Source organism: Aotus nancymaae, unplaced genomic scaffold (genome assembly GCF_030222135.1).
Source record: "Aotus nancymaae isolate 86718 unplaced genomic scaffold, 86718_ANA_hifiasm-v0.15.2.pri h1tg000006l, whole genome shotgun sequence".
NCBI lineage: Eukaryota > Metazoa > Chordata > Mammalia > Primates > Aotidae > Aotus > Aotus nancymaae.
In genome coordinates, this window is record NW_026988417.1 from 45,504,251 (window position 1) to 45,517,717 (window position 13,467).

General features: G+C 34.8%; 1 protein-coding gene across 2 annotated transcripts in view; it reads left to right on the forward strand.

The window, feature by feature from the left end:
• The window catches only part of GABRB1 (gamma-aminobutyric acid type A receptor subunit beta1), a 438,325-nt gene that overhangs the window by 336 nt on the left and 424,522 nt on the right, over positions 1–13,467 (forward strand). Inside the window, exon 1 of one of the 2 annotated variants that reach the window (XM_064366794.1) lies at positions 103–181. The exons of the other annotated variant lie outside the window; for it this stretch is intronic. The gene's annotated coding sequence lies outside the window, so the exon portion shown is untranslated. Of the gene's footprint in view, positions 1–102; positions 182–13,467 lie in introns of those variants that run through there. 2 annotated transcript variants of the gene reach the window in all.

Below are 13,467 nucleotides of genomic sequence, written 5' to 3' on the forward strand. Positions count from 1 at the left end.
TTAAAGACACCCCGTTTCTTTACCCGCCTCCACTGGACACGCGCGCACCCTCCGCTTTGCTGCTCCATCCTTTTCTGGAGAGAAGGGGAGAGGTAGAGACAAGCGACCTCTTGTCAAAATCACTTTCACTTCTTGCGATACTCAACGGAGTTGACTTACTTCCAGAGATTGACCGCTTTAGGTAGGGGGAAAGGACGGCTGGAGAGAGGGAGAGGGGGAAAAAGAGAAAATGAATGTGTGACAGAGGTACACACAGAGAGAGAAGGTGGGGTATGGAGAGAAAGGATACATAAATTGAAATGGTGGGGGACAAATCTTAGTTCCCTTGTGACATGAAAGGGATCACTAAGCTCTATATCTTTAGTGTTTTACTGAGCAAAGATAAGCATTCCCAACAGATCTTTGAAAAGCATTTATTATTGGCTTCAAGGGGGAAAAGCGTCTTTCACATTAGTAATGATGCATGTGGAAATTTTCATATGATGGGCCAATGAGCTAAGTAATTCCCATACCCTGGAAACAAACGCCAATTAGGTTCTATTCGGAACTCTGATGACTTGTTCAGATTTGGATGACTAGTGGACGGGTATGAAGTGGGAACGCATTACATTAGACAGAGGCTTTGGTTTTTTGTGTGTTTTAAACGTTTGGATTCAAGTTTTCTTTCTAAGGGAAAGCCAAAAGTGCCCATCATGCGCAATAGCCAGAGCTCCGTGCTCTGTATTCCGTACTGCTTCCTTCATGGAATTCGTCACACTTCATCCTAATTCCATCTCTATCATTCTTTTCTCATAGACTGTAGTCTCTCTGAGGGCCTGAGCTGGGTAATTTTTGCTCATCTGTGTTTATTTTATCTGTTGCTACAGTGCATGCCACATAGAATGTCAACAAATATTTATCGAATGAACAATTAAACAAAGCAATGAATTGCTTGTTCCCAGATCCATCTTATAAATTTGGATGAGGTTCAAGCTTTCTCTTTTGGGAAACATAATTGAAGTACTAGTGCATCCTCCAAAATACACCATGAAAGCACTGGTCATCACAGATTCTCCACATATTACATTATTTCTCCAATCTTAATACTTTCCTACATTTTTAAAAAGAGACTCTAGCTCTGTTGCCCAGGCTGGAGAGCAGTAGTACCATCATAGCTGACTGCAGCTTCTACCTTTTGGGCTCAAGGGATCTTCCTACCTCAGCCCCTAAGTAGTTGGAACTACAGGCGTGTGTCACCATGCCTGCCCAATATATATTTATGTTTATTTTTTTGTAGAGATGTGGAGGCTCTGCGGTATCACCAGGCTAGTTTCAAACTCCTGGCCTCAAGCGATACTCCTGCCTCTGTCTCCCATAGTGCTGGGATTGCAGATGTAAGGCCAACCCCTTACATCTGTAAGCCTTTTCCTATACTTTCTAAAACCTAAATTGGTATTTGCTAAACTACTTCCCTTGCAATTTTCATTTTAAAAATATACATATCAAAAAATAAACAACCTAAAATAATGGCTTTGGGGAAGAAGTTACATATTGTTAAAGATAGGTATCTTTAAAATTCAAATTTAAAATCTGTGAAACTATTATATTCAAATTAAAAGAACATTCTTTCAGAGTAGCTACTTCCAGTTATATTTTTGTTAACTGGGTTATAATATTATAAGTTCAGCTGAAGATAATACTAAAGACATTTTATTTTATTTTACAGTCTTTCATTTATGCTACTTTTGTATTACTTCAAGAAGGCATATGTTGAATTTCACTGCCTGAAATCTTTTTAAAAATTGCCTATTAACATGAAAGGTTTTTTTTTTTAGAACTCTGGCATCCTGAAAAGTTACAATTTACCTTAACTTACAAATATAAATATGCTATTTTTCCATGTAAACCCCTATTTGTGATAGCCCAGGATTGTTAATGAATTATACTACCCTCAAATATCATTATGTTAAGCCAGTCACGTTTTAAAAATTTAGCAAATGGGTTTACTTCAGATATAATAAGTTACAAATAATACAGAATGCCTAACTGCTAAAATCTTAGGATGGACTCTTCAAAGTCCACAATGCCTATGAAATGCCTTGAAAATGAACACAAAATTTTGTTTTCATGTAATGCATTTTTCCGTAAGACTGTCTATCTCCTATCAAGTTCTTATAGGCCATGGACAACTATAGTATGGACCAACATTTTAATATTAAAAAAAAGCTAGAACATTCAACCAAACAAGTGAACGAATATTGGTAATTAATGTGTGGTAAATCTCTCTATCCCATTGTATAAGTTTGCCCATTGCTGGTTTCTATAGACTATCATGTAGATTGTAAATCTCTTGTGGGTACTCGGTCCCATTTATTGTCAATTTATCATATGTCCAATGAGCTTGGTACACAAAATATTTGAGTCATAATGACATAAATAATTTGAAATAGTCCAACCTGTTCCTCTTTTTTGTTTTAAATTAATTCTTTCTGGTAAATATTGAACCAATTGTATCCATTTAAGTAGGGTACAGGTATGAATTACTGCTTTAAATTCTGAAGGCTTGTAGATGTAGACCCAGTTTGAAATATTTCTGTTCCAAGAATTTAGAAGCTATTGACAATTTTAGGTTAATGTATTTCTCTGCCCCTTGTATTTATCATAGGTGAGAAGAATTGATTTGATACTCTCTTAGTTAATGCATTTCCTTATTTGTATTAAAACAGTGTTTCTATTGAAGTATTACCTGTATACCAGTCTATTATCATTATCGAGTTATAGATTTTTTTATCTTCATTCATTTCTTATTGTATGTATTTGAGGTATACAACATGATGTTTTGATACACATATATATAGTGAAATGACTTTTACAGTCAAATTAACATATCCACCAACTTACATAGTTATCTTTTTGTTTGTGAAGTGGGAGCACCTAAAATCTACTTTCTTAGAAAATTACTGTTCGGTGCACAATGAAATATTATTAACTAATCTATTACTAACTAATGCTGTGCATTAGATCTTATCATCATATATAACTTTGTACACTTCAAGCTCTATTTCCTAAATTCCCCTCCCCACCATCCCTTCTTTGGTAACTACCATTCTACTCTCAGTTTCTGTGTACTTGACTATTTACAGAGTCCACAAATAAGTGAGAACATTTCATATTTATTTTTCTGCGCTTTCTGTGTCTGGCTTATTTCAGTTAGTATATGTCCTACAGGTTCATCCATGTTGTTGCAAATGGAAATATCCTTTCTTTTTTAAAGCATATATATGTGTGTGTGTACATGTATTTTATATATATATATATGTATATATATATATGCGCACACATTCATCCACTGATGGACACACATAGGTTGTATCCATATCTTGACTATTATGAATAATCCTGCAATAAACATTAGAGCTCAGATATCTCTACAAGATGCTGATTTTATTTCCTTTGGGTATATGCCCAGAAGAGGGATTGCTAGGTCATATGTTAGTGCTATGTTTAATTTTTTGAGGAACCTCCATACTGTTTCCACAATAGCTGTACCAATTTACATTCCCACCAACAGTGTACAAGGGTTTCCTAATCTGAGGGAAATTAACATACTGTATTTGACTAAACATCTCATAATACCAGTTAATACTGCTGTCAAAATAAGAACTTTTTGCCATATAGTTAATGTAAATTTAGTTATTTCAGAGAAATTACTTTAAAAAATTAAATTAGGATAATATTTTTACCTGAACAAACTCTACACATGAAATTTGGAAATTCAACTATTATAGTATATATTTTAATTATTAATTATGTTTTTATAGTTGTCTGAGATCAAGTTGGACATTAAGACAGTATATCAATACTAATAGTCTCCAAGCTCTCACATTAATTTAAATTATTTTAGGAAATATTAGTTATTCAATATTAACTTTTGTTTTATTTGAAAGTTTGATTTTTAAAATAAGTACAAAGAATAGAATTTAATGGGATACAATCCAAGTAATTCATTTAATAACTACTTTTTAGGCTCAATTGAAAATGCCTAATAATATGTGAAGCATTATTTTATTCGTCAGACCTTGAATTCTGAAATAAGCTCTCAGAATAAGTTTAGAAGTACTACTTCAAAGAGCCATGATTCCGTGTGTGTGTGTGTGTGTGTGTGTGCACATGTGAGTGTTCTATAAACCCTGTACAGAGTACTAATTATAAGAAGAAATATTTCTTAAATTATGTTAGTGTGTATGTATGGTATGTGTGTATTTTTAAAGTTTCTGAAAAAGATACTATTGTTAAGAAATAGATTTATTTTCAGCACCTAATAGTAACAGTTTGCAAGGATAATTTGTGCATTACCAATAGTGCCCAAATTAAACCATATAGTTCATGCAGAGGGGATACACAAAGATCTAAATACTGACAGATCTGATTCATTTGACTACCGTTTAAACATTGTCAAATTTGTTCCCAAGTGTATTTTATAATAAATACAATGTTATGTTTTGTTTCAAGAGTGATAAGGGACTAGGAGAACTACTTTGGAAAGCAGTTTGCCAATATATTTAAGTTTAACATATTCATACCATATGACCAAACCATCTAATTTTAATTTTATAGCTCCAAGAAACTCTCAAACATGTTCATGAGGAGACATCTAAAATATGTTATGTTGTTCATAATACTGGAAACTTAGAAACAAATTAAATGTCATTTAACAGGGAAGTGGATACATTATATTGTGGTGTAAAGAGAGAACTAGACAACAACTAAAATAAGGAAATAAGGTATATGTTGTAATATAAATATGTCAGGAGTAAATGTACACAAAATAAGCAAGAGGCAGAATAGTGAAAACATTCTGAAAGAGTTAAAGACACCAATGACAAAAATTGTTTAGTTTACAAGATAATGGATTACAAATAAAAGAAACAGTGCTAAAACTCCTTCTGCTTATAAGATAACAAAACTAGCTAGCATGGGTTAATGCCAACATGGCTGTTAAAATAGAGTTTTCACAGAATAGACATACTGACATCACAGCCTGAATTTTCATTGCATGTTTCATACTAACTCCTCCCAAATTTGCACATGGGACCCATGAGGAGGCATGAAGAGATACCTGTGCATGCCCAAGGACCTTCCAGACCTCCTTTTTTCTTCCACCAATCTCCTGCTAATTCCAAAGTCTACCCCTTAAGCTTTTTCTAATAAAATTGCTACCTTCAAGTCAGCACAGGGAGACATATTTGAGCTGGACTCATGTCACCTTGCTACTTAAATTGCAATAAAATCTTTTCTTTTCTCAAAACCTCTGTGTCCGATGACTTCCAGTGCATCAGGCAGCAAACCTCTTTCTCTCAATAACAATAATACCTTCAGCAAAATATTCATATAACATTTAAAACATAAAAAATTTATGCATTTTGTGGGCATATATGTAGCCATATGAAAAAGTCTGCATGAAAAAAAAAAATAACAAATTCAAGGTGATGGATATCCGTGGCAGAAAGAGGAATGAAATAAGGAAGAGAAACATTAACCATTTCAACTATTTATGTACTGCTCTATCTCATTAAAAATATCTGAAGAAAATATGGCAAAATGTTAAGATTTGCTAAATCTGATGGTCAGGACTTAGATGTTCACTATGTTACTTTTTTTTGGAATTTGTCATCTATTGTGGAGCAAAGCCCTATAAAACTTTCTAGCTTAAAACAATTTATGATACTCTCTCACAATGCACATAGTTTAGGCTCATGTAGTGGTTCTCGCAGGAGGTCTTTCACCCCAATGCAGTTAAGATAGTGGCTAGGGCTGGCATAATTTGAAGGTTTGACTGAGCTGAGCATCGAAGATGGCTTATTGCTTCACATGACTGGTACCTCAGCTAGAGAGAGAATTGGTTGGATTTTCTTTCTTTCTCCCTCTCTCTCCCTTTCTCCCTGTCCTCCATACTTAGCTAGCTTGGATTGCCACATAACATGCTGATCTCAGGGTATGTTATGTAGCAATCCAAGCCAACTAAGTAAGGTGGCCTTTTTACATGCCAGCTGGCTTTCCCAAAGTAAACGTTTCAAGTTAGGCTGAAGCTGAAAACTTCTTATGATCAAACCTTGAAAGTCACAGAGCATTATTATACTGGCCAGAGCAGGTTACAGGGTCAAACCAGATTCATGTAGAAGGGGATACACAAAGATGTAAATACTGAGAGATATGATCATTTGATGGCCATCTTTGAAGACTAACTATTATATATATTTTTCATTTGCCTGAAATATTTCATAGAACAAATTGAATAACATTTTATAAAAATGATGTGATGGTTAATTTTGTGTTAACTTGCCTAGATCACAGTACCTGGATGTTTGGTAAGATATTATTTTCAATATTTCTGTGAATGTATTTCTTAGATGAGATAAAGATTTTAATTAGTAGACGTTAAGTAAAACACATTATCCTCCATAATTTGGGTGAATCTCATCCAATCAGTTGAAGGCCCTAATAGACAAAGACTGACCTCCCAGAAGAAGGAATTCTGCCATCAGGTGAAATTCAGACATAAAATGCAACGTTAGGTATTCCCTGGGTCTCCAGTCTTCCAGACTTCCCTGCAGATTTTGAGTTTACCAGCCGCTATAATTGTGTGAGTCAATTCCTTAAAATCTCTACAGAGAGATTGATTTACGTTCTATTGGTTCAATTTCTCTAGAAAACCCTAACTAATACAGTTGTACGGGGATATAAGATTAAATAAACATTTAATCTTAAATGTTTTGGGTTCTAGTAAAATTGTGTGTCAATTCAATGTTAAAATTTTTCTTGCCTTTCAAATGCCATTGAATTTTTCCAAAAAGTGATATGAAATTGTTACAGAACTCTGAACCTTATCTTACAACAACTTATTGTTTTTGTTACTCTTAGAATGATTAGTTTTTTTATGACACAGTTAATAACTCATGATATGTGAACCTTTATAAATGTTAAACCTACATAAACTATTACTTAGATTCTAAATTAAACATTATATTTGAATCTTTTTCTTTTGACTTTTCAATTAAACAATGCATTCTCACTTTAGAAATTTTGGAGCCAAAATACTAGGAAAAAATTATATATCATACAGTCATTCAAGTAAAACACTTTTTAAACTCTTTAAAAAAGTAGGCCTAAGCCTTTGTAGAAATATCAACATTTACTTTACAAGCTTTGGGGAGAACAGTAGTGAGGAAGCATATTTGACAAGTTAATAAGCCCAAAAAACAAAGATGCAGAATATACTGTGTACCTTATGCAATTTTATTGTGTATGTTTGCATTGGATTTTTTTATTTTATCATATTTTTGTTCTGGTGATATGAAGCGATTCCTCTTTTAAATATGTTTATAACCAGAAGAAAACATAAATTAAACCTAAAGAATGAATGTATTTTCACTAATCATTCTAGACACAAATATTTTAGTCTTTCAAATGTTTAAATCACAATCACCTTTAAAGTAAAGCACAATGGCAGAAATGTATGTGGCTTTTTCTGTATCTTTAAGTCCCCAATGCAGAACCTGTAACACAAACCAGGCACACACAGACTAAATGATCAAAATATCGTAGATGTATACCAGCCTGCCATCAAACCAACACGTGTTTGAAATTAAACTTTTACTTTCCAGACAAATCTGTGAAGCCTGAACATGATACAGTGGTGAAATATTTGGTCCTCAGAAGACTACGAAGCCAGACTGCTCTTCATTACCATCTGGTGGCTACTGCATGGAGTGGCATTAACCACAATTTTAAGAGAGAGTTAAAGGGACTGGATGTCATTAGAACAGAAGGAGAACTTCAGTAGTATTGATTAATATTGAAAATGCATGAGGAGGATTTGTGACTTTACCACAGAAAAGTATACCACAAAAAGTTACTTATTAGAAACAGTTTACAGTGAGCAAAAGTTGAATGATTTATGGATAGCATAAGACTGCCAAATTACTCCTTTTTGTTTTATAATAAAAAAAAGACATTTTGTTCGTTTAGTGATAAATTCTGTGTAGCAAATTATCTGAATCTACTAAAGCTTTCAGTCATCCATGTATCTTCACATGTCATTTGCCTCAAAAATACCCTTTTCTTTTTTATCTACTTGGAAAACACTATATATCTTTAAAATTTAGATTAAATACACCTCACTTGGGAAATCTGTGTCCTCCCATTTGTTATCTGTCTCTACAGACTATTGTACTTCTGTGGACCATTTGATATTTATTTACTCTTGTAAGACCCAAGTTCTAAGCATTTAATATGCTTATGTAAGTAATGAATCCACGTGGAAGTTTATTGTTATTTAGGAAATAAATAACAATATTTTAAACCACTTCAGGCTAAAAGACACTGAGACAAGGGACAAATTTAGGTTTTGGAGAAAGTAAATGTCCATACTTACATTCCAGTTTCCCACTCCCACCAAAGAATTGCAAAGCCAAAACAGAACCAGAGAAATCATCTAGTTCTGCTACATTATTTTCAGCATGGGACTAAGGCTCAGAGAGATGACATGATTTTCCCAAGTTTCTGTATAATTGCTAACTACCAGAATCAGGATTGGAATCCCAGTCCTCTGACTCTTTCTCCAGTGAGGCTTTTATTCTGCTGACTTAATCCCTGACTTTCCTTAAGAGAAACCTTAGGTCTAGGAAATTGGGCTTTGCCCATAAAATACAATGCCCTTTCAGGAATTGAATCCTATTCTTGATCCATGTCAGCCCACATATATCTACAGGAAAGTTAGGAAATCATTAATCACGTTATTCAGCATTACAATAATATAAACTTTCTTAAAGTTCTTGAATTTTTTCCAGTGGTTACAATTCTAGGCATTGATCCTAAGAAAATGACAAGACATCTACGTCAAGATTATAGACATGATGAGCAATAGGGCATCATTATTAATACCTTTTATTTTTAGTTTTTTTGGGTACATGGTAGGTGTATATATTTATACATTTTGATGCAGGCATGCAATGTATAATAATGTTAATACTTTTGAAAAAAAAGAATAGATTCCCTGGTATAATTTCCCATATCTTTGGCTATTAAGGAATAAAATTTAGGGCTGAATGGGAAGAGTTTGAGGTTCTAAAAACACACCTTGTTTTTTAACTGCCTATTCCACCTATGAGTCAGGCCAAACATTTGATTTAAAAAGCAAACAAACAAACAAATGAAAAAATAAACAAAACAGATGACACAGTCTCTTTGAATCTGTTAAGATATGTAGTTTATAATCTAGAATCAGTTTTATTCTGTGAATGTGTATTTGATGCCATATCAGCCAGTTTTCCACCTTTAAAAATTATACTTCTAGGAAAAGCAATGTTAGGTATTTGAAGTTTAATGATTATAGTTTCAATGGTTTTATGTGTCCTCAAAGGTCAATAGCATGCAGCTATTTGTAATTGTTGCTAAGGCATGTATAGAAATAGTGAATTCTGAGAGGACAAGGAGCAGGCAGATGCAATCACCTAGATGGCGAGAGTCTTAGCCAAGAGTGGGCCTAGCGGGAGGCCAGACACACCTGGCTTTGTGGCTCGTAGAGTGAATGTCCCACATGCAGAAACTTTTCTGAAATGATTTTTTTTTTTTTTTTTTTTTTGAGAAGGCATTTCACTCTTGTCTCCCAGGCTAGAGTGCAATGGCAAAATGTCGGCTCACTGCAACCTCCACCTCCCAGGTTCAAGAGATTCTCCTGCCTCAGCCTCCCAAGTAGCTGTGATTACAGGCACCTGCCACCATGCCCGCCTAATTTTTGTATTTTTCGTCTAGATGGGGCTGGTCTAGACTAAAATTTTTAGGCCAGGCTTGTCTCTAACTCCTGACCTCAGGTGATCCACCCGCCTCAGCCTCCCAAAGTGCTGGGAGCCACCATGCCCAGCCCTGAGTTATTTTTTTAAATGGTTCTTGGTAAAGAAGTGAACATCCAGTGAGATTTTAAAAGTCAGTGTATGCTGAAAATGTAGCAATTTGTGGTTTGAGCACAGTATCTAATAAGGATCCATCTGATGCTAAAAGGAATGAGAATCAAACAGACAGTAGTAAAGGAGTGCAAACATTTTAATCATCAGTAAAGACTATGGACAGTCTCTCTTAATTGACAGTCAGCTTTTTTTTTTTTTTTTTTTTGAGATGGAGTTTCGCTCTTGTTACCCAGGCTGGAGTGCAATGGTGCAATCTCGGCTCACTGCAACCTCCGCCTCCTGGGTTCATGCAATTCTCCTGCCTCAGCCTCCTAAGTAGCTGGGATTACAGGCACACGCCACCATGCCCAGCTAATTTTTTGTATTTTTAGTAGAGACGGGGTTTCACCATGTTGACCAGGATGGTCTCGATCTCTTGACCTCATGATCCACCCGCCTCGGCCTCCCAAAGTGCTGGGATTACAGGCATGAGCCACCGCGCCCGGCCTATAGTCAGCTTTTTTAAAAGTCTCCTGAAGATATAAGCACTGAAAATGTCCTTTTGTCAATCACAGAGAACTGTATGTCTCCCTCTGCATGCTCTTTAAAATTAGGATCCAGTACTTCTACAGTGGCTACCAAATTTCTTGACCTAACTCTTCAAGAGTCAACTTGTAACATATGGGCCCTAGCTAAATTGTGTCTTATTTAATTTGTCCTCTACTCTGGCTTATTTACAGCCAAACTTGCAGCATTTTAAACTTTTTTTTAATGAATATAAATGTCTTCTTTCCTCCCTTCTTTTCTTTCTTCTTGTTCTTATTTTTTAAATTTACTTAAAACTTGGAAGTATCTGATTTGGGGAGGCTCTTGTTATGCTTTTTTACATCTTCTAATAAAGAAGCAATAATTTCTTTTTGTTTTATCTTGGTTGATAAAAATCAGATACTATTTTTCTGACTCATTTTGACATTCTTTGAGAAAGGAATCCCTTCCATTAGATCATTTATAACAGAATTATGATGAAAAATGTTTTTCTCTGTCTCTGATATATTGAATTATGATCACAGATTTTGATTTTAGATTGGGGTTGTCTTTCAAAAATTTTATAAGGCTACCAGTCTCTCACAGACAGACCCTTCATTATGTTATGCTGAAAGAGTTGGGCCCTTGGGAAAGATATTTATAGTAATAAAATAATACTATACATATAATATATATAATACATATAATACAGAGTGCATATCCCACAGAGTTTGCAGTACCAAACAATTAAAAATGTATTTAAAATTTTTCTTAATAATTTTAAGATGGAACTATTTACTTTCATAGGTCAGGTACATCCATTGTATCTATAATATGTCTTAGATGATGAATACAAAATTACTCTAAAATAAAATCGCTTCACTTGCTTATTATTATGGTGACTTGAATTATGATAAGATGCATATCTATAAACAAAGTATTTTTCAAATGGGGAATTATAGAGACCAAGAATCAAAAATTGTTATATCTAGGTTTAGCATAAGGTTCTGTAACTAACATGTTGTTTTCAACATATTTGGTTTTTCTTGTAACACACAGTTTTGCTATGTGTGAACCCTAACAGGAGCAAGTGGGATTAAGTGGGGTAAATAGAAAATACAGTAAGATGATAGTGTAAGTAAATGCTGTGATTAAAAGATAAAGGTCACCACACTGAATAACAAAACAAATCTCAAGTGTACTTAAAAGAGATAAACTTCAGGCTAGGCCTGGTGGCTCAAGCCTGGGATGCCAGCCTGGGAGGCTGAGGCAGGTGGATTGCTTGAGTTCAGGAGTTTGAGACCAGCCTGGGAAACATGCCAAACCTACAGAAAATTAGCCAGGTATGGTAGCGCATGCTTGTTGTCCCATCTACTCAGGAGGCTGAGGTGAGAGGGTTGCTTGTGCCTAGGCGGCTGAGGCTGCAATGAGCCATGATCGTGCCCCTGCACTCCAGTTTGGGTGGCAGGGCGAGACTCTGTTTGAATTAAAAAAAGAAAAAGAAAAGAAAATAAATTAAATGTAAGGACAGAAAATTTTAAGGTGAAGTATACATCATTCGTCACTGTGTTGATATCCAGCAAAGGATGCTTTATTTGGAAAAAGTATTATTAGAGATATTCCAAAGTGATAAAGAGGTAAGCCCACCAAAATGATCTAATAATTCTGAATTTATCAATTAATAATTGATTTAAGCTAATTAAATTAATAATTAATTAATTTAAGCTCAATTAATAGCTTAAAACACTAAAGAAATAACTGACGAAACTAAGATCTCTAATTATAGTGGGATGTTTTAACATACCCTTCTCAGTTACTTAAAGGAACAAACAGACGAAAAATGTAATAAGGGCATGGATGATTTTAACACCACCATTAATAAATTGGACTTTACTCACAGAGAATGCTGCACCTAATAATGCAGAGTATATATATTCTTTTCAAATGACATTATCTCAAGTTGACCACATGCTGGGAATTAAAGCATGCCAAATAAAGAATGTCAAGGGATAGAAATCATACCAAGAATGTTCTTTGACCATTGTGAAATTAAGCTTGAAGTCAATAGATAACCAGAGAACCTTTTTAGAGAATGAAGAAAAGTTGGGGCAAGAGGCCAGATAGGAGCGACAGGTCACAAGGAGGTGTAAGCCTTACTAAGACAACTGTATTCTAACAGCACTGAGTACCATTAAAGAATGTTTACCTTGGGACTTATATAATCAATTTTGTATTTTTAAATCGTCATTCTGGTTGCAGCTGAGATGCTGGGGAGGAAGGGTTGTGAGATTAGGTAAATAATGTTTTGGAGTGAAGAGAAGTATAGAGGCAGGCAGGCCAATTTGCCTAACTTACATTATTATAGGTAAGTGTAGTTGCTTGAATTGGAATAGTGGCAGTGGAGATGGAAATAAGAGGAAAGATTAGAGAAATATTTAGGTGGCAAGATGGGCATTGTTGGTATTTCTTGTTAACAAGAAATGACTGCCAGAGTTTTGTCTTGGTTAAATGCTTGAGTGGCATCATTCAGTAAATAGAGAATACAGGAAGCTGGAAGGCAGAAAACTAGAGATAATGACTGTGGGACAACCAAGGGTGCCCTATAGTCACTTAAATCAGAACAGTGCTCTGTACCTGAAATATACATTTGAAATGACAAACGATAAATAAGGCGTGGGCTAAATGAGATTATACAAAGAAATAAGAGAAGAGAGGAGAACGTTTGTGTTAGAATATATGGAATACCAACTGTAAAATTTGTAATATTGACTATCATTTGAGGAAAAAATAAAATATTTTACCTTTTTTTTTTTCTTGAGACAGAATGTCACTTTATTTCCCAGGCTGGAGTGTAATGGCATGATCTTGGCTCACTGCAACCTCCGCCTTCCAGGTTCAAGTGATTCTCCTGCCTCAGCATCCTGAGTAGCTGGGATTACAGGCTCCTGCCACCACACCCAGCTAATTTTTTTGCATTTTTAGTAGAGAATAGGTTTCACCATGTTGGCCAGACTGGTTT